This window comes from Ictidomys tridecemlineatus, chromosome 4 (assembly GCF_052094955.1).
Source record: "Ictidomys tridecemlineatus isolate mIctTri1 chromosome 4, mIctTri1.hap1, whole genome shotgun sequence".
Taxonomy (NCBI): Eukaryota; Metazoa; Chordata; class Mammalia; order Rodentia; family Sciuridae; genus Ictidomys; species Ictidomys tridecemlineatus.
In genome coordinates this window covers 178,630,650-178,657,096 of record NC_135480.1, presented here as the reverse complement: position 1 = coordinate 178,657,096, position 26,447 = coordinate 178,630,650, and the positions used below count along the sequence as shown (strand labels likewise).

Sequence of the window (26,447 nt, the reverse complement as noted above, 5' to 3'; positions counted from 1 at the left end):
AAGCCCATGGGGTAGTATTCGTCAAGAGCCCCTTTTCAGCTTAGAGGTGAATTTTTTTGGATTTGCCTAAGATGACAGAGGTTCCTTTGTTCTGATTGACTCCATCTCCTTTACCCTCCAGCTGCATGATCCACTTATAGGAAAGGGGGACATTAGCGGAGTCAGCATGCATTCAGGGCTAGCAATGGTCAAGTGCTGTTAAGCACTGTGGAGACCCGAATCCCAGCAATGGTGCCAAGCGGTGGACCTGTGTGCACCCAGGTCCAGGTAGGTACAGGGAGGACCAAAGCGGCCAGTGATTAGAGTAAGTGGCTGTGCTGGTCCCAAATTTTGTACCTTCCCCCTTTGCCCCTCTCCAGCTCTCTACAGATCGCAGCGTCTGCATCGATGCCGTCTCTACTCTTCTTTCTCCTCGTTCTGCTCCTCTCCCTGCTCCCATCCCAACAGGAAGGGACCTCTCCCACCTCAGAAACCCATCAGCGCTTCTGCGACCTACTTCCTCAGACTCTGAGCACTGACTGATCTGAGATACAGTCACACCAGGACCCAGAAAGGACTCCAGAAAGGCCTGGCACAGATGCTAACGTGTCCCAGAGAAGCTCCCTGTTGTTAAATCCTGTTTTATTCCTCCAACAGTCCAGCTGGAATGGTGGCTTCAGAGTAAAACGTTTTTATTTCATTTCTTAGAGCAAAGTGTATGCAAGTGTGTACCTGCAGCAGACTGTCATAAAAACAGAGTGCAGTGTCAATCACAGGACTTCCTGTCCTCCTTAGCCCCACTTCCAGAGGTGTCCGAAAACCTGGAAACCAAATGCTCCCTGAGTATTCATGTTGCACACTTTAAATTGCTGATTGGGACTCAGATATTTCCTGGAGACGCTGATATGAGACTACTATCTGCTTGGTGTCTAGAGTCCAGAGCCCAGCAGCTGTAACATAAGGGCAAGCAACAATCCTTTTATTTAATTTTAATTTCTTCCTCCCTAAAATGAAAACTAATGCCACCTTGCCTGCTCCCCCCTCCACAGTTTGCAGAGAGTGAAATGAGAGAATGTTGGGAAAGCTGCTTGGAAAGCCGCAGCAAGCCTATGAGCCGCTGGTGCTGATGTGGATATGAAGGAGGGCTCAGAAAGGCAGAGCGACACACACAAGGTCACACAGCAACGAAGTGGTTAAAATGAAGACATCATAGCCCTGGCTCCCTTAGCAATGCTGGGCCGAGTTCAGCCCAGAAATGGGGACACAGATTTGGGATAAGGCCCATGCTCTCCCCAACTGACCCTCCCTGCACCTTTGTCCCAGTGGCTTCTCAGGCTTCTCAGCAGTGTGGGTGTCCTGCCTCGGCCAGAGCCGAAATCCCAGAGCAGTGAAAGAGGAGCCAGTGTCATGGGGCTTCTGGTTTCAGGATATACTGGAAAGGTGAGAAGGAAGCTTGTCTTCCCGTGGATCCGGGCCAGACCCGGGTGGCGGGGGCTCCCCCACCAGGAGCTGGGATGTTCCCCAGGTGCCTGGGCATCCCCAGGTCACTAGGGCCGCCAGGACTTCTCCAAAGCGTTTGCTTCCGTCAGAAAATAAATCATTTAGCCTTTTGCAGGGACCAGATGTTTTGTCTGCACAGGCAACACCTGCCCTAGAATCTGCACCCCGGCAAGGCCTTGTGATACCCCGGCTTAGGGGTCAGTTTGTAGAAAAGGAATTAATGTCTCATGTAACTGCTTCTTGGGGGACCTGACGAGAAGACCTCTACACCTAGACCTTCAGGACCTTGACCCCCACACCTTGACCTCCATGTTTCCCAGCAGCACCACCCCACCTCTCCATTCCAACCCCTTGTCAAATGCCCATCTATTTTCAAAGCCAGGTTCAGACATCACTGCCTGTGTGAAATCTTCCTGGTCCTCTTCTCAGCCAGGAATAATCCAGCCTCCTTCTCTGGGCTCTCAGGGGCTCCTTGTGAACACTGAGCCTTCCAGACTGGTGTGTGCTGGAGACTCCCTGCAGGGAGGAACCCTGTGCTCAGCCCACAGCAAGGAGAGGCAGGCCTGGCTCTGGGACAGGCTTCAGGCTTAGGTCTCACCCCTTCTCCTGGGGCACAGCAGTGCCTCTGGGCTGCAGTGGCAGAGACAGTGCAGTAGATGCTGAGCCACCCCAAGATGGAGCCAGTCACCTTAGAAGATAGTTATCTTTCCATCATTGGAAGGAGAGGAAGAGGGAAGGAAGAGGTTTATCTACCTGCTGGTGGCAGATAACCCTCATCCATGTCTCCTTAAATCAAAATGGGCATGTTCTGGCAGAGGCTGGGTGACAGCATGGGAGAGTGTGCCAACCTCTGAGAGGTCCCTCCCAGACCTGAGAGTCAAGTCTTTAAAACAACTGACATCCCACATTGATAAGCCCAGTGGCCACTCTGGTGACCAGGAATTTGGCAAATGATTCCAAAGCAAGGTGGTAAGCCCCACCCCTAAACTTTCCACAGCTCTGCCCACTTGCAGAGCAAACAGATGGTCCCGGGGAGAACTGAGTGGGGAGGACTCACTCACAGGCACTGAAGTCCTCCTGAACTCGAGTCCTCCCGGACGAGAGGCACAGCCAGGCCTCTCTTCTTGTCACACAGTGCACCTTCCTCTCATCTCATCCACCTGACCAGGGCTGAAATGTGCTCTGCCTGCAGCCCACAGCTGTCTGACTGAAGGAACTTTCTGTCTTACAGCTGTCAAAAGCACACCCCAGAGTCCTTGCTGCACATAAAACATCATTATGGAACTCTTGCTCACAAAGACAAAATCACAAGGCTAGGAGGGACGGCGGGGCCCCTCATCCACCTGAGCAGATCTGCAAGTCTCCAGAGCCTCCGCCACACCCTCCCTGTGCAGACAGCCCCCTGGCCCTCCTCACCCTGCCAGGGTTGAACTTCTCAGCTGTCAGAAGGCGCCCTGCTCTCAGGTGTCCTCTGACTTCCTGTGGCTTCCTCTCATCAGTCCTGGCTTTTTCAGTGACAGCACAGAAGAGGCGGGTCTTGCTGGGAGGTGGTATGCAGAGGTGCAGGAAGGCATGGAGGGTACCAAGAGAGCAGTCAGGAGAGGTGAGAACTTTAGAGAGAATTGCCAAGGACACGCACCATCTAAAGGGCCTGTCATCTGCCTGCTTAGAATTCCCCATCATGTGCTATCAAGTGTTGCTTAAGTGATCACCCCTTGGCTCTCTGGGAAATGTGTTCATCCCAAATCAAGTACTCTCTTAGCTGCAGGACACCAGGGTATCCTGTCACCTCTTGTGCTGACAATCAGGGAGGGAGAGGACCCAAACTATGCCACAGGGAATCTTTGGAAAGGAAAGAAAGGGTGTGGACGGTAAAGGAGACGCCTCTGGAAATCTTTGGATTTAGGATAAGAGAGTAAGCCATCAGAGTGGCCAAAAGCGGTGAGAAGTCCCTGTCACCAAAGGTGTCCTAGCAATGGGGGGGGGGGGGGGGTGGCCCGACAGTTGAAGCAATTCAAACACCAGGTTGAAGCTGGACCTGATGGGTTTTTACTCCTGAGAGTCTCTGAGTTTTCTTTTGCATGTGCACCTCACCACCAACACACACACACACACACACACACACACACACACACACACACACACACACACACACACGAGCACCAGTGTAGTAGGGCGGGCATCTCTTGCTTGCTTCAGCTTTGCTCATCCTGAGATTTTCCCATCACCGACTTGGTTGGGAGCAAGAAATAAAAGCCTTTTCTCTCTCCTTGGGAGGAGTGCAGCAGATTGCCTGGATCCGCCTCGCACTGCCCTGGCGCTGGTCTCAGCACCAAACGCGTTCCTTCTGCGCAGTCTGTTCCCATTTTGACAATGCAGAGGGGAGAGCTGGAGGCAGAGCACAGCCAAGAGTACTGGGAGCGGCAGGGCGGGGCTTCGCCTTGGACAGGAGGGATCCCATTTGCATTTGCTTGGAAGGGAGCAGAGTTTGACTGGGCTGAGCAGCTCCCCTCAAGCATCTTTCAAAGAGGAAGTGTTGCCTACAGCAGCCATTCCCCGGGCTTTCTCCAGGCAGAGACTAAAAGGTTTTCATGGTAGGCGTGCCCCACAACTTTCTAACATCCTGGAAATTAATTAAAATAATAGTTTAATCTTTCTCTAAGAGATGAGTTATTCTCTGCTGCTGAGGATGGAGTACTGGGCCCTTTGCTTTATTAAGACCCAGATTTTTTTTTCATACCAGGGAATGAACGCAGAAATGCTTAACTACTGAGCCACATCCCCAGCCCTTTTTATGCTGAATTTTGAGACAGGGTCTCACTAAGTTGCTTGGGGCCTTGCTAAATTGCTGAGGCTGGCTTTGAACTTGGAATTTTCCTGCTTTAGCCTCCTGAGCCACTGGGTTTATAGGCGTGCACCACCATGTTTTTTGACTAGAACATTATACATCCTGGGCCAGCCATTAGCAATTCATGAACCGATATCATTCAATAGGACCGACTGAGCATCCGTTCCGTACAGGGCCATGTACCAGGCTCTGGGATCCAGGACTTGCCCTCAAAAAACTCTAGTCCAGTGGGAGGGAGTGTCACAAGAGAAAACTTAAAATCCATGCAGCCATGGCTCCAGAAGTAGGCTGCAAGCTTACCCCAGCTACCTGGGAGCATCAGAGGTAGCATTTTCAAGAAAGGGATGCTTGGGGTGCATTTTCAAGGATGAGCAGGATTTTATGAAGCAGAAATGGAGTTGTGGGGTGGGGGTCTGTGTATGAAAAGGTCTGAGGAACATAAGGCTTGGTTTATTTAAAAGACCATTTTGATGACCAGAGCTACCAAGCAGGCAATAAAGTGCAAAGAATGAGTCTAAAGGAATGGTTTTATCCAGGGGTTATTTTGTTCCCTGAGGATACTTTATTGTCACAAAGGAAGGTACAGCAGCAGAGCCATTGGCATCTCATGGATAGAAGCCAGGAACACTGCTGAACACCCTGCACTGCTCAAGGCAGCCCCTCTAAGGGAGAAAGCTCCGTTCCCTGGGTCAGCAGTGTTGAGGGAGGGAAACCCTGAGCACCTTAGAACGCTGACAGGATCCCTGGCCTCCACCCACTAGATCCACATCCTAAAGGAGGAGAGCTCAGAGCTTTTTGCAGATCACATCAAGAGGGCATTCGGGGAGGGACAAGGGGAGCCATGGTTTTCATGCCCTGGGGCTTTCCTTCCACCCACCCCGCCTTCAGCCAGCTTCCCCAGTCTTCTGTACACACTTGAAAAACCTGCAGCCAATATCTTCCTCCAAATTGTCAATAAAAACGTTACACTCAAAAATCTGAGTGGCAAACAATGCCTTCGATTCATATAACATCCTGCAATGATAGGCCGTTTGCATCCCATGATCTCATTTTACAAAAGAGGCCAATGAAAGTCAAAGATGTTCTGCAATCTAGGAATTATTTAACTGTAACATTCTCAACTTCCATCTCTTCTCTTAGCCTGGGCCCTGAGTCCTCCGAGGACCCATCCATCTGGCTACAGGAGATGCTGGGAGTATCCTCCATCCTGAAAGAGCTCCTTTCCAATTTCCTCAATTAGTCATATTTGTGTGAGGGGCTAGAGGCAAGGTCTCTGGCCTCCCTCTGACCCAAGATGTGACACTTACATACCCCACTGACCACAGGGGACCTCTCACTCCCTGAGGCTGTTGGTCAGAGGCCCTCCCATGGCTGGCATGGTAGGAACAGCTGCTGGGCTCATGTTCTCTGGCCAGGAGGTATTACTGACCCTGTGATTTGGCCTCCTTCCAAAGTGAGATGGGCACAGAGGCCTGTTGAGAAGCTGTTCCCGTTGACTAGGCATGTCTGACCACTAATCACCCCATGGAAGACAGCACTAGTCAGCTGAGGGATGGGCTCCTTCCAAGAAGAGCCCCAAAATACTGCTGATCCACAATGTCATAGTTCTCAGGGACAACGTGAACAGACCATGCCAGGTCACACCCCAGAGAAACAGCCTTGTAATCAACACTGGTTGTTCTAACAGTTTGTTCAAGGCTTGTGTATCTGTGGTTGAGAAGTTTATAACATGGACAGTCCTTGATCCCAGTGGCTCATTGGGAACTGATTTCCTATATTCCCAAAGCTATTCAATGTCAGCTCCCCAGTCACTCAGGAAAATGAGCGCCTCCCACTCCCTTCATCTCCCACGGTCCATTAATTATGAACACAAGGAAAAGAACCAAAGGCAATGAATCTTCATCAAATAATAAAATTCTGCTTGGTATCATCTGCTGGATGACCCACCTGTGTCATCCAGCATATCTCAGAGATTTGTCCCTCTCATCAAACCTCTTAGCCACCCCCTGCAGGGTCTCAGGGTGGCTCCAGTAACACTGCCTCTTTGTGTCTCGTGCTCCCATGGCCTGGCAACTCTCTCCTGCCACCATGGTTCCATCCTGATCCAATAATATTGCTTCCTTTCCTGCAGGGTCTGCCACATTGCCCAGCTAGCAGCTATGGACCACCCCTGGCCTGTGGCTGAAGTTGAATAAGAGCAGAGACAGAGGAAGGAGGTGGCTAGTGCAGGAGAGAGGTGGCGGTGGCTTGGAATGGAGCATTGATTACAAAGAAGGGAAAGAATAGAGCTGAGCTTGTGTCGGAAGAGCTGTCCAAGGGAAATCCAGCACTGAGTGGTGGGAGGGACGGGAGAGGGGGTCCTCTCCCTCCTCAGGACCTTTAAACAGTGAAAAGGATGGCATGAGCTTAGATCTGTGCTATGAGCCCAGTTCCAGGGAGTCAGCATCTCTTTCTTGGGGTGCAGGTCTCTAGCACCCATTTCTCCACAAGGCAGGTATTTTGCACTTTCAGAGAGGTGCTCTCCAGGAATATCTGGGTCCCCTCGCTTTGTGCTATTCATCACCCCAAACTGCTGAGCATGACGCTCACCTGCTCAGGAGGGCAGGAGGGGGTAGTGAGCTCATAGCACAAGGGTTGACCCAGGGTAGGGGCTCTGCATCAAACCCTGGGACACTGTGACAGTGCAGCCACCACAGTGTCAAGTGGCTGCTCTGTGTGATGGGGTTTCTAAAAATACTCCCAGTCCTACTGCTCATGCAGCACCAGCCTGGCCCTCCTGAGTGCCAGGCAGACACACAGGCATGGACAGCCTGCTCCCTCCTCATTGTCCCCACAGCCCCCCTGTGGTTCATGTCACCATCTATTCTCAACCTGATGAGTCCATGAGCCACCTGCCGGCTCTTTCTTCTGCACATAGATCATAAGGTGGTTACTGGGAAACTCAAGGGCTCTTAGGAGACCACACCACAATCAAGGCCAATTCTCTCCTCCATCGCTCACTCATTTGCTTGGACACTCAACGTCCACCCAACATACTTTTAAGGGCCATTTCCAGTGCCTTTGCTAGGCCAGGGCTAAGGTAGATGCCACAGATTGGCCAAGGGAAGCCAAACACAGAAGTATGTACTGAACGAATTATGCCATGGTCAAGAACACTCAAATCTAGTCAGTGATGATGGAAATCAGAACCCTGGTTACTTCTTGGGGATGGATTATAGCTGGTGGCTGAGAAAAGACAGGATGAATTTGGAGGGGGCCTGGAAATGCTCTATATCTGTTCCAAGTGATGGTCTTAGGATATAATATGTAAAAAAAATTCCTGAGCAGTATGACATTAAGGATTTATCCTTTCTTATGTGTATGTTATACCACAACTCTTTTTTTTTTAATTTATGTGGAGTATGATTCTGATTTTACTTTTTAGAGCTACAGACACATCCGTGACTCAAGAATAGGTGAGAAAACTGTGTATCGATACTTCAGCAGTGCTTCTCCCCGATTGGTGAGATTATGGTGAATTTTTAATTTCCTTCTTTATACTTTTCTGGGTTTCCCAATTATTCTACACTGAATATATCTTGCTTATATAATGAGATTAAATATGCTAAGTGCTATTTTTAAACATTTAAAAAGTGAGAGCCCTTGAGTTGGAGCACTGGGCCAGCACGAGGCAGGTGGCTCTCTTCCCGGAGGGGCAGAGCCTGCTCACGAGCTTTTGTCCTCTTGGTCAGCAAAGACACCAGCTGAGGAGTCCTGTCCAGGTCTGTAGGGTTTCAGTGCTGCTAAATAAAGCTCCTGGCTCGCTGGGGCCTGTGAGGTAGGGCTGTTGGAGGAACCCTTGGGCTTTCCTCTCATTCCTGAAGGGACAGAGGCTCCAGGACTTTCAGGGACCTGCCAAGCCTGTCCTCACAGCCACTAGAACCGGCCTGACTCTGAGCCTCCTGCAATGCCAAGCCAGTAGGCACATGATCCTGAGCCGCGGCCTGCCTCAGGACTGTCCCAGAGAGGCAGGACAATTTTAGGATCCCCCACCACCTCCCTTTGATAAGAAGAACCAGGGTGTGCACCTGCGGGCCAGACTGAGGTCAAGTGAGCTAATGGTGGTTGTATTAAAAAAGAAAATCCAGCCCGGGGAATCCTAAGGAAGGAATAAAAGGGAAAACAGAGGAATTGCTCTGGACCTTGGTTTTCCTCTCTGGGAAATGGGGCTGCTGTGAGGTTAGCATGTGAATGAACATAAGGAAAGGGCTTGGTCTCCTGTCCTGTTTTGATGACATCTGGGATGAGACTGGTGGCGAGGCTGATCCCGACCACTCCAATAGTTGCTCTGAAGCCCTCTGCTCCAATCCTGGTGTCCTTTTCTCTTGGCTGCCATGGCCTGCACATGGCAGAGGCTAGGATAGACTTTTTTGTGTGCCCGAAGCCCAGTTTCTGTATTAGCAAAGCCACTGCCATCATGTGATGAATATCGGCTTGTGATTCATGACTATATTTTATATTTCCATCCTGGATCCTAAAATCACTTCCCTCTCTCCTCCCACCTCCCTCTCCCGTCTCCAACATGTAGGCTCCCCCAGAGGAGTCATGTGACAGCTTCTCAGATAGAGCCAAGGAATGAGCCCTGGGCCAGCTCTGCCCTGTGACACACACACAGCCTCCAGCAGTCACATGGTCTCCAGCTGCCACCCCCGCCCTCCTCCCCAGGCTAGTACCCACTCCCTGGCAGGCTTTCTGAGCTGACTTGTCCCTCCTGGCTGCAGCTTGGCAGAGAGTGGAAGTGAGGGACACAGAGTACAGGGCCAACAGGCTTGGACCACACTGGTCCCAGCTGACTTGAGGGTGGAAGCTCATCCAGGAGTCTCCCCACCAGGAATTAGGTGCCTTGGCCTGACACAGAGGTGGATGGATCGCTGGCAGCTGCTTCCCCTTGGCCAGAACCAGGCAGTGCCCCCATGAGCAGGGAGCGTGAGTCCCAGGTGCTGAAAGAGGCTGCGCAGACAGCCAAGGGCACCATCCAGTGTGTCTCGGGGAAAGGCTACAAGCCGGGTGCTGCCAGGCCTCGGGGACAGGGAAGAGGGCAAATACTTGATGGGCCATCTGTGTGCACACTCAAGGGAAGAATGCCACAAAACCCCACCTCTAGCCCAATGGTTCTCAATGAGAAGCCACTTTGAAACCTGGGGGACCTCTGGCAATAATTGGAGACATTTTCGGTTGTCAAAACTGGGGAGAAGGTAGGCTGCTGCTGTCATCCAATGGGTAGAAGCCAGTGGGCTGCTGCTGGACATGCCACAATACACAGGACCCCCGCCCCCAACACATGCCCCAAAGTATCATCTGGACCTTGCTGTCAAGGATCGCTGGTCTGGAGAGAAGATAGCCTTTCTGGAGAAATTTAAGAAGAGCTCTGTGAATGAACCCACCAGAGTTGAGCTGTGACTGTCACTCCCAGGCCTAGAACCCTTGGGCGCCTTCCCAGTGCCCTCAAATGGAGCCCAACCCCCTGGACACATGTATCAAGATTTTCTTCTCTGACTTACCCTGGCTTACCCTCAGCCTCACATTTTGCTGGGGTTTGGTCACGATAAACCATGTCCCTAATACCCCCAGACCCTTGCCCATAAGGAAAGGAGTCCATTCCCTATCTGGAATGCTCTGCACCCACCTCCATCTAGTAAATACTCACCTATGCACCTGAGTCCAGCTGCGACCTGTCTCCTGAGAAGCCTTCCCTCATTCCCACCCTGCCCCCCTCCCCATTCTTGGCACAGCATGCAGCCCATCCTAGGATCTCACACAGGACAGGTGCTGAGAAAGCGGACTGAGTGACTGTCTCTGCTACCAGACATCTGGGTCCATCTCCCCGCTTCTTAAGGGGACTGTGAGCAAAGGAACTTCCTTCTTGGCTCTTCCTGAGCATGCAGATCTGGCCTCAATGGCCCATAAAGAAGGGACCAGAAAGAATCTTGAGGGACCAGCCAAATAGGGATCTGAAAGCAAACCTGTAAGAGACCACATGGGAGATGGCAAAGCCAATTCAGAGGGAGTAAAATGGCACACTTTGGAAAATGGCATACTTTGCCTGGGGTGGGCAAGTGACATCCAGGATTGGGACTGCTACCAAATGTTTGCAGTACTTGTTATGAAGGTGGAGAAATTCAGTGGGTTACATTTGCCAGCAAGGTCAATTACTTTTCCTCAAATCAGCTTCATGAATGAGGTAGGACAATGAGATGTTCCTACAGGTTCAAGAACAGGAAGGGATTGCCCCCCCAATTGCCAAGGACTGCATGCCAGCCCTTTCCCTCTTTGGATTACACCATTCTGAATCAGCCAGAACAAGGTGGATCAGCTCATTCCTGCACCATTGGTTTTTATTTCCCTGAGCAATCCCCCAAAAGATGATGAAAAAGAACAATTCTCCACTGCCATTTCTTGTGGGCCCAGTTATTCACAGAATCTGTTTTGTCTTTGTCTTTTTACAACTTTATTGGCATATAATTGCCCTACAATAAACTGCACATATTAGAGTATAAGGTTGGATTAGGGTTGACATATATCTTCCCACAAAACCATCCCCATCGGGCCGGGTTCAGTGGTCGAGCGCTTGCCTAGTAGGTATGAGGCATTGGGTTCCATCCTCAGCACCACATAAATATAAATAAAGATATTGTGTCCATCTACAACTAAATATATATATATATATATATATATATATATACACATATATATTTTTTAAAAACCATCCTATAATTAAGACAATGAATGCAACCAACACCCTTAAGTGACATCCAATCCCGGATGTCACTTGCCTAAGAGTTGCCTTGCGCTCCTTTATTATCCATCTCCCTTGCCAACCCCCCTTCATGGTCCTCACAGGCAACCTGGGCTGCTTTCCATTGCTATTGACGCACTTGTGTTTTTTAGAACTTTACATAAATGTAACCATATAGCAGGTGTTCACTGTTGTCTGACTTCTTTCACTCAGCCCAATTATCTCCGGGTTCAAGTATGTTGTTACCTGTATCAAAAATTCATTCCTTTGTATTGCTGAGCACTATGCTGTAGCAGGGTTGCAAATTTGTTTATCCACTCACCTGCTGATGGGCTTTGGGTCAATGCCAGTTTGGAGCTATTCCAAATAAAGCTGTCATGAACACTTATATACGATTCTTTTTATGGACATGTTTTCTTTTTCTTGAATAAATATCTGGGAGGAGTGGCTGGGTTGTATGTTTATGGATAGTCTCAGAGACTATCACACTTTTCCAAAGGGTGCCGTTTCACAGTTCTACCAGCAGTGTCTGGGAATTCTAGTTCCTTCACGTGCTCACCAACACTGGGTATGGTTGGTCTTCTTAGTTGTAGCCATCTTAGTATATGCTTCTTTATCATGCATATAGCTTCATTGGTGAAATGTCTGTTCAAGGAGTTTTTAAAGAATGGGTTTTTTGTTAATACATCAGACATAGTAAAGCCTATAATTATGAAGGTGGTCTTTGGAATCCATGAGATTCCTGTTTCATTTCCTGGCTCAGCCACTTATTATACAATTTAGGATGAGTAGCTTACCCTTTCTGAACCTCATATTTCTCTTGTATAAAATGAAGATAATAGAATCTAATAAGGTTGAGTAATAATCAGATATTTAATTTTTTAAAAATATTTGACTCAAGGCCTAGCATACAGATCTTTTTTAAAATATCTCTTTTAGTTGTAGATGGACACAATACCTTTATATTTTTTATTTGTTTTTATATGGTACCTGTGGATCTTAATAAATATTATTAACATTTTTTTTGGTACCAGGGATTGAACTCAAGGGCACTTAACTATGGAGCCACATCCCCAGCCCTTTTTACTTTTTATTTTGAGACAGGGTCTCATTAAGCTGCTTAGGTCCTTGCTAAGCTGCTGAGGCTGGCTTTGAACTTGCACTCCTCCTGCCTCGGTCTCCCAAGCTGCTCTCAAGTGCACCACCACCTATGATATTAATTATAATATCCTCCACTAGTCTAATTTGAAATGAAACAATCAAGACCTGTGGCACCAAACTAAATAAAAACTAAACTCTATGAGAATTAAATGGTGCTTCATGTCCAATACAGGAGGGTAGATATACATTGTGTTTAATCCTTAAGTATGTGACAAATAAAATTTAAGTCCATTATGTCAGAGCTAAAAGAGTCCTTAGACATATCTAAACCAACCAATGCCTTAGCCCAGGGTAGTTATTGCCCTAGGCAATAAGTACACTGCTAGGACTTCACCAGGGTGGTACAAATTTGAATGGTCAGGGAGCAGGACAAGGAAGATCTGCAGGTTATTTTGCAAGTCACCACTATGCAAAAGGGTCTTGTAATACAGATTGTCCAGTACCTAGAAATTTGCAAAGAGAAAACCTTCTTCATAGCAGCCCAAGAAAGAAACAGCAGAGGACACCTGTCTAACAGCTTCCTTCCTACAACCCGGAACCCCTCGTGGAAAGCAATCTTTCCTTCACTGCTGGGTGTGCTGTTGGGCGCCATGGCAGCCATTCTGGAGAACATATTCTATGCCCTGCAGCTGCTGCATTTTTTCTAAGCCCAGAAGTCAACAGGCAGGAGAGTGCAGGTGGGATGCCAAGCAAGGGAGAGAGAGAAGGTGCATGAGATGATGTCCTGTCTTAGCCTGGGAGCCCAGAACATATTCTGGGTCAAAAGATTAAGTGCAAGAGGTTTGGAGGGGGGCGAGATTCTAGGAAGAACTGGTAGGGGAATAGGCAGAGGAGTCAGGGACTCCCAGGTGGGGTGATAAAGTGACTATTGTGGACATCAGAGGCTCAGGCCTACTAGGAGACAACAAGAAACACATTTGGAGATTTCCTCCACATTAACTTAGATCTCTCCCAACAATAGGAGGAGAGTTGCCAGTAGTAGGGCACCTCTGGAATGGCCTGGAATGGTGAGTGCCATATGCCTTCTTGCCCTTAAAGGACCAAAGAGTAAGTATTCTAGATTAAGGGCCCATGTGGCTTCTTTGGCAACTCATCAACTCTGCTGCTACAACTCAGTCACAGGTGGTACTTATAGAACTGTACTGGGGCAGAGCTGTGACCCAGTACAATTTCATTTATAAAAACAAGAAGCTAACCTGTACCCCATTTTGCAGATGGAGAAACTAAGACTGGGTGGAGAAAGGTAGCTGGTCATGTAACCAGCCAAGAGCATGTCTCCTTATTTTCTGACCAATATTTTTCCACTCTATTTAGCTACCTCTTTATTGGGGGTTTTGTGGGGGCTTTGAAGGAACTGGCAGCCAGTCCTCTTCCAGGAAGTATCTGAGTAACCTGTAATTCTTAAACAGCAGCAGTGTGTTTCCTGTTGGTGGCTAGAGAGGCACTGGGGACTGAAGCCTCAAAGTCTCCAAGAATGGCTCAGAGCAGCTTCCTCTGCAAGCGTCACCACCACCGAGCGAGGCTGCTTTGGAAGCCTCCCCCGTGCCAGGCCCTCTTCCATCAGCCGCTGCCTTGGCTGCCTTGGCAGAGTACCTCTCAGCAGCGGCCACAAAGCACAGAGTGAAAAAGCAGTTAGAGCTTTGGATCCTGTAAAAAATCTAAAAATATCCAGGAATGTGTGCACATATGTGGCCCTTCTGTGATCAAAACATCTGGGGAGAAGATCAAATGCTCCTGCTTTAATTTGCCTAAAATTCTGTGAGGACTTTGGAAGGAAAAGAAGTTGAAAGTCATTGACTTTTCTGGGGGAGGGGGGTGAGGACGTCACAAATTTTTGGATTTCATTTTTTTTTTAAGACAAAGTGAGTTATGTTTATGCAGATTCCTCCCCTGGGGTGAGTCCTGGACCTCAACTTCCTCTGGATTCTGGAGATTGTTTCTCATAACGGGGGCGGAAAGTTCATTGGCTACAGGCTTGAATTCCCGATTTGGAAACTTTGAGAAAAAAAGAAAAAAAAAAGGAAGGTTAAAACGCCAAGTTCTTCAATCAAAACATTAGGAGTGGTGATAATGTGACAAATCCTGTAATGTCAGATTTGAAGCAGGGCCTGTGTAAACCAGGCATTTGTCAGATGGGGAAACTGAGGCCCAGAAGGAGCACTGGCCTGGTGTCACTCAGTGGGTAGAAGAGGCAGGGCTGACACATACGCCCAGGCCATCGGGGGAAAGAGTCGGAGCAGTCTTCGTTCTGGCTCTGCCACTTGAAAGCCAATGACCTTTCTGTACTATGAGATGTCAGTGGTTCATTTTGACTGTCAGAAGCCAGGCTCAGAACCTCTGGATCTTATGCAGCTACTTGTTGTGGACCAACAGGGTCCTCGAAGGCTGAAAGAAAGGCACATAGAGGCCCACCTTCTGTATTACTAATCATGGCCCCAAACCTTCGCAGAGTTCTCTAGGAATCTGGACTGGCTGATGTGTGGATTCAAGCTCCCAGCTGGACTCCTTGGCCAGAGCAGGTTAACTGGCCTACAGGGTACCTTTTCCTGAAGGTAGGCCCTCAGTCTGGGGCAGGGAAAGCAAGTCACTCCCTAAAGCTTAGTCTTCCCGAGTAAGCCACTCATTTATGCTTTTTCACCTGTGTCATTTAGGGTCCCACTGGCCTTGCGAGGGCACACAGAGGCTTCTTAGTTTACTCCTGGACGCCAAAATTGTTCAACCTGCCCCTCTTCGTGAAGTTCTGCTCCAGGCAGGAACTTGAGTTGATCTCCACCACAGGCGCCAACTACAGCGCCCTCTAGAGGTTGATCTTTCACCTCTCTCCAGTTACTCCAATGGCTCGGGGCCAGGCCTGATGGGGGGATAAGCATCACCTGCAAGAGACAAAATCCCAAATTATCAGGACAGTCCTAGTAATATGGTGGCAACTCTGTTTCTCTTCCTTTCCACTGTCGCCACTTTGACCCAATGGGCACATTGAAATGGAGGTCCACTTACCCAAAGTTTTCATGAATGCCTCTTTCATGTGCCCCCCACCCCCATCAATCTATGCTCTGCTAAAGTTACGTTCTCTCCTATCGACCATGTGGCCAACAAACTAAAGACTACATCATGGACATTCAGGAGCAACAAACCATGACTGCAGCTGAGACATCCCAAACGTGCTACCACCCTTCCACATTAGCATTTTGGATCTCCTTCTGTTTTAATTGGTTCATAGAAATACTAAATAAATAGACCTTCTTTGCCATGGAGGAAAAAAAATCTCAAATTATGTCAAAATCTCCTTTTGTCCCTTGTTTCTTCTTATCCCATTCGATCCCAGATGTGCTGTAGGAGTCTGGTTGAAAAATGGGTCTCTTCTTCATGATCTGAAGACCCGGGCATCCTCCACTGCACCTCTCCAGGTGGACCCGTCCGGCACCAGCCCGCTCCTGCTTTTCCAAACTGCCAAAGAGTCAACAAGACAAATGACTGTGCCACGACTCACTTGCGGCATCTGGAAAACATAAACTCATGTCAAAATCAAATGCCAACTGCACATGCCAGCTTCCAGGAGATAATGACCTGGAATTGAATGAGATTCAGACTCCTCCTCAGAGCTCAGCTCTGGGGATTATGAGCATCCAAATGGCAGGGACCAGCTTCATCTTATCTCCGTCTCTAGGGCTGTCCTGGTTTATGTATGGATTGGTCACTTGTTATAAGCATTTTGTTTAAAGGACCCCAGGACACTTTTTATTTGAAAAGTGGAGAAATAGGACCATGGAGCTCCTTGGTCTGCTTCTGTTCTAGATATGAGTCACAAGGGGAAAAGTGAAGTCACACAGATCCCCAGATGTGTTGAGATTTCTATATTCTGTAGGCATGGGACTGATGGCAGGAAGTTCTTAGAGATACTGTTGACAGGTATTTTCACATCCCAGATTGCTCAGCAAAGACTTCCTGTCTGGCATAGCACTCAGGGTATTTGCTACTATTCTGGCATGCACAATGTGTAACTCTGTCTGGTGAGCTTGTTTGTACAAAGGGGCCAAGCATCCTTCTAGATGGAAGTTAGAACAGGTGAGACGATGTGGCTTAATAAGCATGTCAACCATGAGGGAGATGGCCTGAGCTGCCCATTCATTGATTACAGGTCTAAACACAAAGGAAGAAGCAAGGATTGAAGAAGACACCTCTGGAAGAATCATACAAGACTTTTCTGATACTTTTTATTTTTCTGGCCAAAGGATAACAGCCACATCCCTAAGTTAAGGCGAGAAGATCAAACTATGGGGGCATGTTGGCCGCCGGGGAGGATAGCTAGCACACCTTCCCACATCCTCAACTGGCCAACAGGAGACTTCTGACGTGGACCACAGGCACCGCTCTACTGGGTGCTAAGACAATGACAGTGAAAGGATCTCAAATGCCCCAGTTCCAATCATCTAATATAGATGCTTTAGGGCATCATGTTGAGAAAGAGTCTAGGTTTGGCAAGGATGAAAGCCATCATTGATTTGGGATGTAGGCCAAGGTTCAGGAGCACAGAGCATCTGCAGGCATCTCAGCCATCGACCCTTTCTGTGCCAGCAGAGAGCTTCTAAGAGGAGGAACAAAAAGCTTTAAGACCTTTACTTTCACACACATGCCCTACTGGATCCTTTTTCCTTTTGGGGACTGACTCTAGTTGGCTAACAAGGGCCTGGGGCTGCCCAAACTTACGAGACCCCCTCTTCCACCATTAATTTGATAAAGGTAGGAGAGTGGAGCCTGCTATGCTAGATCTTAGGAAAAGGCTCTTTCCATTTGATCCTCTTTCCCTTGGGAGTGTCCTTCTTTAGTTTGGCTCATGGGAATGAGGGCTCTTACTATGAGATAGGATGGCTTTTAGCATAGTCTATCCAGAGGCACAAAACTAGACCTTTCTTTCTGTTCAGAAAGAGTCTCGCTTATCTCACTAGGGTGGGAAGAGATGGTGCCAAAGCTTTCTCTGTAGAAATAAACATTTTCCTTCTGACTAGCTCTGTCCATCTGTACCTTGCTAGCTGGACTGGTGCCAGCCAAGGTGGGAAGCTGATCAAGGACTCATGGATTTCAGGTCTCAGAAAAACATCTTGCCATCTTGGCACTATCACCAACAAAATATGTATTTTCTGGAAACATAAATATTAAAGACAATGTATATAACGTACCTAGGACTCAGGTCACTGTTTGCAGATAGCTATTACTATTATAATTACAATAATGTACAGTGTCCTTTGAAGGCCAGATTTTTCCTCATTCTGTTTGATTTTTTGGCCAAAGCAACAGGCACTGTGGTGAACAGAAAATAATTCTCTTAAGAAAATAGTTGGACAACAGCAGGCAGCACGAATCTCCTCTAATGACCCATTAGTAAGAAATTCAATACAGATTCCATCCTATGCCTCATTGTTCAAATGAATGTGCTGAACGTAATGGAAAGTTTGATGTCAGTCACATTGCTTCTTAGGATTTGTACCTTGTGAGGTTTTCATTATGTCTTTCTTTAAAAAAAAATAAAATAAAAAATCTTCTGGAGGCCCAAGGTGAAGTTCCCCAGGTAATGCCTGCTCACTGGTGTGCTAGTGTAAGATGTACACAGACTCCAGAGGCAGTGTATTCAGCCATGGGGAAACCTGGAGACCCTTTGACAAGCTGTCTGCAGGATGGCTAGAAGCCGGACAGTGCAAGTGTTAGTGTGAGTGTGTGTGCATGTATGTGTGAGTGTGTTGGCTCCTTCCATGAAAATGGTCACAATGCCATCAAAATGGGGCCATGGATGAGACAGCTCTTGGGAGGGAACGGGTTTTGATCATTAAGAACAAGGTAAAGATAGGATCTGTTTTAATGAGTCATAAGGTTTCTACATCCCTTGTTATTGGGAAAGAAAAAGGCTCTGTGTGTGTGAACTTCTAAGACATGTCATCATAGACCCTGAAGGCTCTGTTCTCCAAGGACAAGTTGAGTGGATAAGAAAGCTAAGGGTGCTGATCAAGCCGTGACCGAGTAAATCAATGTTGAACCAAAGACATTAAAAGGCCTCTGCTTTTACAGGTAGAACTCAGACACCAAAGGCCCAAAGATATGTATGATGTCATGAGATAAAGTCATTGAGGCTTCTGATAATCGATGAAGAAATTTGGAAGTCTACAGTGTGAGCACAAATAGGCACTGTACTAGTTCAAGGGTGACCTAAATGAGCTAAAGGTTGTACAGTCTCAAAGTCCCCTGTAGCAGAAGTCATGAGCTTGAAAAGTGACAGGAAAAATGGTATTTGGCCAGTGGAAACAGGTAAGCCCTAAATTCTGCAGTGGCCCAACCACTTTCTTCCTCGTGAGGAGACCAAAGAGATTAGACATGTCTCAAAGTGTCAAAATAAGACACTATTAGCTGAGGCTTCAGTACTAAAATCTATTGTAGAATTCTAATAAACTAAGCTAGATCATATGGAGGATGTATTCTTCTATTCAGAATAAACCCTATGTGTCATAATACATTTTCTGTTGCTATAACAAAATGTCTATGGCTGGGTATTTTATAAAGAAAAAGATTATTTAGCTCGTTCTAGAAGTCCCAAAGTGTTTCCCTAGCCCCCAGACTTTAATGTTACACTGGGGACCAAGCTTTAACATGAGTTTTGGTGGGAATAAATCATGTTCAAATTATAGCAATATAAATAGTTAATGCTTCACAGTACCCGTGGGGCAGATGTGCCTGGGCTGCTAGTGTTGAAGAGCCTTGTCCCACTCTGACTCCACCCCTCATCTGGCTCCCCCATTTACTATCAAGAGGCCAAGAGTGTCTTAGAAAAAACTAAAGACAGGAAGGTTTTAAGTCAGAGGGAGGAAGAACTTTCTAGTGGCAAAGCTCCCCGTGGTGGAAGGCTGCTCCACAGATCCTGAGCGGTCTCTCTGACGGGACCACTTCAGAGGAAATGCCATGAAAGAGTTCACATCCTCAAAAGAGGATAAACCTGTAAGGTCCTTTTCTGCCTTAAAAAGTCATGATTCCGAGTCACCCTTACGCCTCCAAGATTCAATTTCCTGGCCTTTTCACCCCCGAAGCCCTTTCCTGACTTGTGATAAAGATAGACCCTTAATAATGGCACCGCATATTCGGGTGCATTGTAGGTGAAGACAGCTGAGTGGATTAAAACATGGCGCATGTCCTATTCATGCTGATGCTTCCCTCCAAGGAAAACTATGGCCTTGGTTGGTGAGGGGAAACTGCCAGAGAAAGTGGAACAGTGGCCCTACGTCGTCAAGATGGGAGAGAAGTATGTGGTGGTAAATATTTTAAAGAATAAACATGCCTATCTGTATATGTCTCTCATCCGGCTTAACGCTCTACCAACTCATGCTTTCCTTCCCAGAAATTGTATGCTGCACATGGTATGGGATCTGCTCTCCCAGCCAGCTTTAGGAGATGCCAAATATTTAATGACACCCCACCTCGAAACAATAAATACATTTGAGTCAGTCTTAGACTCCTGGGGAAAGGGATGCTGAAATTTTGATGAAAAGGATTAATAAATTATAACCAGGCTATTAAGATGTGAATCACTAAAGACTCCTGACACTCTTTCCCTTTCTCTAATTAGAATCAGGAAACAAATAAACAGACTCACCTCCCCATGCTCAGAATTCTGCCCCCGCCTTGCTGAGGCCGCTGTGTTGGTCCGGTTCGTGGACTTTCATTTAGACGTTGAGATGGTTTTCACCCATCAGCAATAAGGTTCTGACAGTCAATTTAGAGACATTGCTCTGGTTTTCTAAACCAGATGTTATGACTGTATTGATGAGATGCCAATCACCCAGCTGGGGAGGAGGGAGGTCCAATTTGTGGGCCAAGGGTAATCTTCCCAAAGTGCTCCTGCTGATGGATTCCAGGGCACTTTGAGCTGTACGATAAGACTCAAGCTTTGTGGAAGAAAACCCAAAGACTGCCTGCCTTATCTCTTCTTTATGTGTTGACAGAGACTAAGACCAAAGGAGAAAAGACCACTTCCCAAAGTCATGCAAACTTTGGTAGAAAAACTCCCTCAAGAACCTGGGTCTCCTGACCCTTTGGACCACTGTCCTTTCTACATCTTTATCTACACCTAACATGAGGACCCAAATCCAAATCTTGGTACTTCCCTGTCCAATGGCCAGACCAATGAAATACAGGCATCAAAGGAAAGATACTAGAGTCAGAAGATGAAACCAATACTTCACTGTAGGTAAAACGCCAATGGATCCTCCTTCTGAATACTACCTGGGGAGATGTGAAGTCACCCTCATTCAGCTTGGGCACAGAAACTGACTCCCTTACTCATCTCCGTATCCCAGAGCCTGGAACAAAGCCAGTAGAGAAGTGCCACAAGGGCAGGGGAGTGAAGGCGGGCAGAAATGGCTTAAATGAATGAATCATGAATTAATCTCATTTCAGAACTTGTTTGGGTTTTGAGTGCACAGTAACTCCAAGCCAAGCATGTGCAATAGTGACTCAAAGCAAAGAATGTAAAAAAAAAAAAAATGCACTTTCCTCCAAGTATTTCATGGGTTTCTCTTCAAGACAATCTTCAATAAATATTTGCTCAGATTTACTACATGCTAAGTGCTAGGTAAAGAGAGCCTCCAGGAACAGTCAGGGAAACAGACGTCTCAGTGGTTGTGATCCAGGAATGACAGTACTCCATGACAGGTGCATATCATAAGAGGAACATGCAGAACATAGGCAGGGGCAGAGGTGACACTGAGCAGAGCGTTGAAGGATAAGTCAATTGCAGAATTGATGAGAAAGGAAGTTTCAGGCAGAGGAAACGCACTGAACTGTGACATGAGATAGCTTGAGGTCTCTTGGCCAAAGGCAGAGGAACTGATCCCACGCTGTACAAATGAAACGTAAATTTTTTTGTTTCTCTGTTGGTTGGTTTTTCCAGAAGAGGTCATTGTTGAATAATGAAAGAAACATTGAATTGAAACAAGAATAACTTGAAAACACAATGATTGCATTTATAGTTACTGAACTTGGAGTGCATGTGCCAGACCCCCATAATGCACAGCTGCCACGTGACGGAGTGATAAGCACATCACTCAAGCTTGCGGACGAGGAAACTTGCACCCAGTATAATACTGCCTCCCTGGCCCAGGGATGTGGCTGATTGGATGCACCACCTTAGATACAAGTTCAAAGCCACATTCATCATCCCCTCTCTGGGCAGGGAGTTTTCTTTTTCCACAAAGATAAGCAATCCCACCCTCTTCCCTAAATTACCTCCATAGGGATTCCTGCCAGAGCACCCAGGAATATCCCAGAACATTCTGTCCGCCCCACCTCCCGGGCTTAGGGACTTTCCCCATAGATCTGGAGGGGTGCCTTTGGTGGGGTGCATTACCCCGTGTCTTCCACTTCCAAGGTGTTTCCACCACTATCCCATGTCCTCATCCCGTCCAATGCCTTTATTCCTCCAGAGCTGCATGCTGACCCCTCGGTGAACAATTACTAAATCAGTCTTGAAGTCTAGCAGTGTCACCTTTTCTGAGTTCCCTCCCCTCCACACACACAGGCACTCTCTCCTCTGGGATTTCCATATACTTGGGGGCTTCCCTGCCATTTGTAATAACTTGGTTCATTCTGTATCCCATAAAAGCCTAGGACTCGTGGAGCATTAGGACTCCTTCCAACTCATCCCAGTGTCCCAGAGCCAGTGGGTAAATCATCAACCTCCAAGGTGTAAACGTGCTAGATTCCAGAGAAGACCCCAGCTCCGAGGGCCACTTGCTGGTGCCAGGCACAACCTGCATTAAAAACTGATGGACATTTAGGTCCTCGCCTCGCCTTGTCATGCCACAAGCCAACACGAGGCAGGAGGGTGCACCTAGGGAGCCTTCTCACTCTGATGACTTCTGGCAAGTTCTGCGGCCGCCCTCATCTCCAACCACACACAAGCCAGCGGGTTTGATGCTGTGTGACCAAGTTGTCCTCATCAGAGCCCCCTCGCCCCTCAGTCCAGACAAGACTCCACTGCCACTTACAGAAAGAACACATTGTCCCTAGGAAGTGGATAGCATCCTTCCTTGTTTTTCTGCACATTTCCCCCTCTTATTATAGTCCTCTGGCCATTTTAATAAGATTTTTGCATGCGGGTTGAATAAAATGCATACAGTCAGGTTTCTGTCTTGGACCCTCTAAAGTATTTAAAAGGTAGACTCTTTAAGAAACATTTCTTACTGACAGGTGCTCAGTTTACCAACTCTTCTGATGTTAATCGACTCATTCTGTAATCATTAGTTTTTGATCCCAACTCTTTCAATTACTAGCTGTGTGATTTAAATGAGTTACATTTTTTTATCATCCATAAAATGGGAATAATACCACTTTTCTCATAGAAGTTATAAATGAGAAGAGTAATCACTAACTGCTCCTAATACTGGATAAATCACCGCCCTCCTGTGTTTAGGAGAGGCTTAATTGTTCTCAACATCTATTCTTTCCTTCTATGATTTATTTTTATTATTTATTTTTTTAAAACTCAGGGAAAGAAAAGGATGGTCAAAACCCAACATGCTCCAGGAATAAAAACTGAGTAAATTAATTCTGGAAACTAATTGGATTAGAGACTGGAATTTTTTCCATTTAACTTAGTAAGACCAGTTTCACCCAAAAGTTTTGGCAATGAGTTGCAACAGGTTTCGATGTGAACTCACCACAACTCATACTTCCCTACCCATCCACTACTCCAGTGTGTCCCTATCAAATCTCCAAACTCAGACATCAGTTAGTGGTTTCCAGGCAAAGATGGCGGGCAGAGCTCACATCTCCCAAGTCCCAGCCACCGCCATACCCCAAAGGAAAATCACTTGAAAACGTTAATGGAACGCTGTAATTATAGTCTATGCGTAATAGGCATTTTGCACTCATGCTGTACACTGCCAAGAAAATATTTACTTGGCTAACTCAAGTCCATGACCAAGTCTGTTTTTTTCACAACAGAAATAATGCTTTCATTTGGCATCACCAGACGCACCAGTGGGAAGCATCCTGGATGCTTCAAACATAATTAAGATGTCTCTTAGCATGGGCTCCCTTACAAATCATATGCCTCCTGCCTCTGCAGGACCTATAGCTAAGACTCATGTGGGTTCTTTTGTTGTTCCTTCCTGTTTTTTTTTTTTTTTTAATGCAATCAGCTATTTATTGAAGATAAGTCTGAGGAGGGACAGGAGAAGTGAGCCGGGAGAGTCTGGAACTTCGGTTCAGGTTTCTTGTCTCCAACCCACTTCCACGGAATCTTCTTTCCTTCACACTGGCTGCTCATTTCCCTTTGGATTCTGGGTCCATGCTGTTCAACAACTCTTTTGAATCACAGACTCTGGCAAACAGCAAACGCTGCCTCTGGAACCTCCTTCACCCACCTCTGGCAGGTGCCCTTGACCAGAAGTTGCTCTAGATAATGGAAATGGTGGGCCCTGAGACTGTATCCTCAGGGCTGACTTCCCAGATGTTCTTCAGGATGTGGGGGCCTGGAGACAGGGGTATTCCTGTCCGTCTGGAGGGCCACCCAGTCCAAGAATTAGTCTTTCTAATCAAAGGCTCCTTCAGGATGTGGATCCTCACCTTGAGGGAAACCTCTCTCTTGCTCAAGCCCCAGGGTAGTCCCCAACCCTCTCATTTTTCCCTGGATTCCTCAGTCCTGGGAGAGACGGCTTTGGAGGTTGAGCTCTGAGGTGGTGGCCCTTCCCTTGTTCCACAGAAGATGAAGAGCTTTCTTTCCTTCTCTTTTATGCAGTGCTGTTTGCCGTGGGTTTCTAAGAAGGGACAAGAACTACAAATACCTTTGTGCTGTCTCTAGGCGGAAGTCCCAAAGGCCTTTTTAAAGCTAAATCCTTTGATTTGTTTCGTATCCTTCTGCATTGTGTGTACTTCTGTACTTTTTTTCAAAGCCCACGATGGTAGAAGGTGAGGATATATACATTTTTAATGCCATCTTCTTCCACTCGCCCCTTTGTATGCTTAGATCTGTTTATCTCTTTGGAAGTCTTTACATTTTCTCTTTTCTTTTCTCTCATCCAATCTGGGAAACTTTGTGCTTTCTAAAAGAGCTCAAAGAGAGATTCTTTGGGGACTCCCCTCTTCTCCTCTCCCCACAAGAGTAAGCTGCCCTTGTGGGACGTGAACTTAATTCACTCCCTTCACAGCCAAATCCTGTAGGTTCCTACAGTGGTACCCCCCATCTCTGGGCAATCCAGCAGAGTGCTGTGGCTCCCCCCAAATGCTCTCAACCACTGCTAGGGAAAGTGCTTCTTCCTGGTCTTGATTGAAAGGGGCTTCTGGGAGAACTGCTTCCAGGCAGGTGCCCCATACCGTGCCCCTTGTCTGCAGATCTGCTGTCATTATAGAGAGGAGCCCCCAGTTAGATGAAGAGCCCCCTTATTCCTCCCTCCCACATCCCCCTTGGGGCCCTTGAGCAGTATAAGCACGGCGTAAGCAACATCCTGCTCTCCAGAGCTCCCACCTGCTTCCTGCACCTGTTTTCTTAGGTTCCTGATCCAAGGGGAGAGGAAAGATGATTCAACCTTGCCTGTATGTTTATCCTGCTGGTAGAATGTCATTAAATATGGAAAATCATGCAAGTAGAGTTCCAAAGAAATGGATCACTGTGTTGACAATTCCCCTGGACTCACTGGGTTTGTGGCTAAGAAACCCGATTTCTCAAAAAAAGATCCTTTCAGGACCCAGAAGAATAGGAAGAAGGATGAACTCATGGGTTGTTGCTGGTGGGAACGGAGCAGCAGGTGTGAGAGCCCATGTTTAGCAGCAATAACTTCTACTAAGAACTTCCTGTGCACAGCACCCAGCAACCATGAGAGGTAAGGTTTGCACCTTGTCTGAGTCTTCCTGGTTATCCTGTAAGCTATCACCTCCCTATTATATGCACAAAGATATTGAAGATTCTGGTAGAGAATGGAAGAGACCGGAGGAGTATTGTTAAAGAGTGATTTCAGTGTGCATGATGGCTTGTTAAAAATGTTTTAATGTTTGACCTTGAATAAGTCCTCTAACGAATTGCACTTTGAGAGGTGGACTGACCTGAAACTTCTCATCTTCAAGCAATTCAGGGTTAGCGACCACTCTTTCCTGAAGTGCTTTGAGACTGGGAATAAAGCCTGCCTCTCACCCAGGCCCTCCAAGGACTCCTGGGTGAGCCCTTGACATGGGTGGGTCAGCTACACCAGTTAAGATATCCAAAGGCATCCCAGTGGCTCCAGTCTCTTCATGTGACTGTAAATATGATCAAAATACTTTCCAACTGTCAGCAAGGATCATAGAACTGTTGAACTAGAAAGCATCTTAGAGATTGTAACCTGAACCTTTTAAGGAGACAGTAACAGAGGCCAAAGTAGGTAAAGTGCCATAGTCCATTTACTTTTTTGAACCATGGAGAACAAAAAGTTAGTGTCAGAATAACAACCTTTCCTCCCTGTTGTTTTCATGACCCTCTTGAACACAGTGAAGCGGGGGGGGGGGGGGGGGGGGGGAAGGGGGACAGTACAGGATGCATGTCCAAGACAGGATGCAGGGAAGGAGAGGAAGGAGGGTCTGGGAGCTGTGGTCCAGGGGAGAAGGCCCAGAGGAGAGAGTGCTGGTGAGGAAACTGACAGGGAAAAGCAGACAGAAGGCCTGTAGCTGTCCAAAGAGTGCCACCTCCAGGAATGCAAAGAAGGCCACCTTTATTTTGCAAATTAGGTAAATGTACCCAGGGTGGGAGACCCAGGATTTAACCCTCCTGGCTCCTGGCCTCCCCTAGATAGGACAAAAACTCAAAGGTCTTACACATTTTGAAATGGTGTTAAGTAGGGAAGACCTCCTGACTCTGAGCTGGGTGGACATGACTGTCCCTCCTCCTGCATGGGTATTAGAAGTGGTCCCCCACCATATACCAAGTGCCCCCACCATCCTACAAGTACCCCAGCCATCCTTCCAGAGCCTTCACCATTCATTCAGCGTCCCCTACCATCCCCCCAATGTCCCTCAGTACCTAAGCATCTATATGGTGCTGCTGGTCCCTGCAGAAAAGTCTTTCTTGCTCAGTGCCCTGACAAAATGGGCCTTTAAAAAGAGGTTATGACTTTTAGTTCCCAGTCTTTTTACTTATCCTGCAATGTCCCATAGCCCCAGAGATGCAATGCCACA

General features: G+C 47.3%; 1 long non-coding RNA gene across 1 annotated transcript; it reads right to left on the bottom strand.

The window, feature by feature from the left end:
- Positions 1 to 4,850: 4,850 nt before the first annotated feature.
- On the bottom strand, positions 4,851 to 25,758 carry LOC120889853 (uncharacterized). Its single transcript, XR_005734026.2, has 2 exons — positions 15,503 to 25,758; positions 4,851 to 15,136 (listed from the first exon to the last, which is right to left on the bottom strand). It is a non-coding gene; the product is annotated as an uncharacterized LOC120889853 (long non-coding RNA).
- Between the last annotated feature and the right edge of the window lie 689 nt (positions 25,759 to 26,447).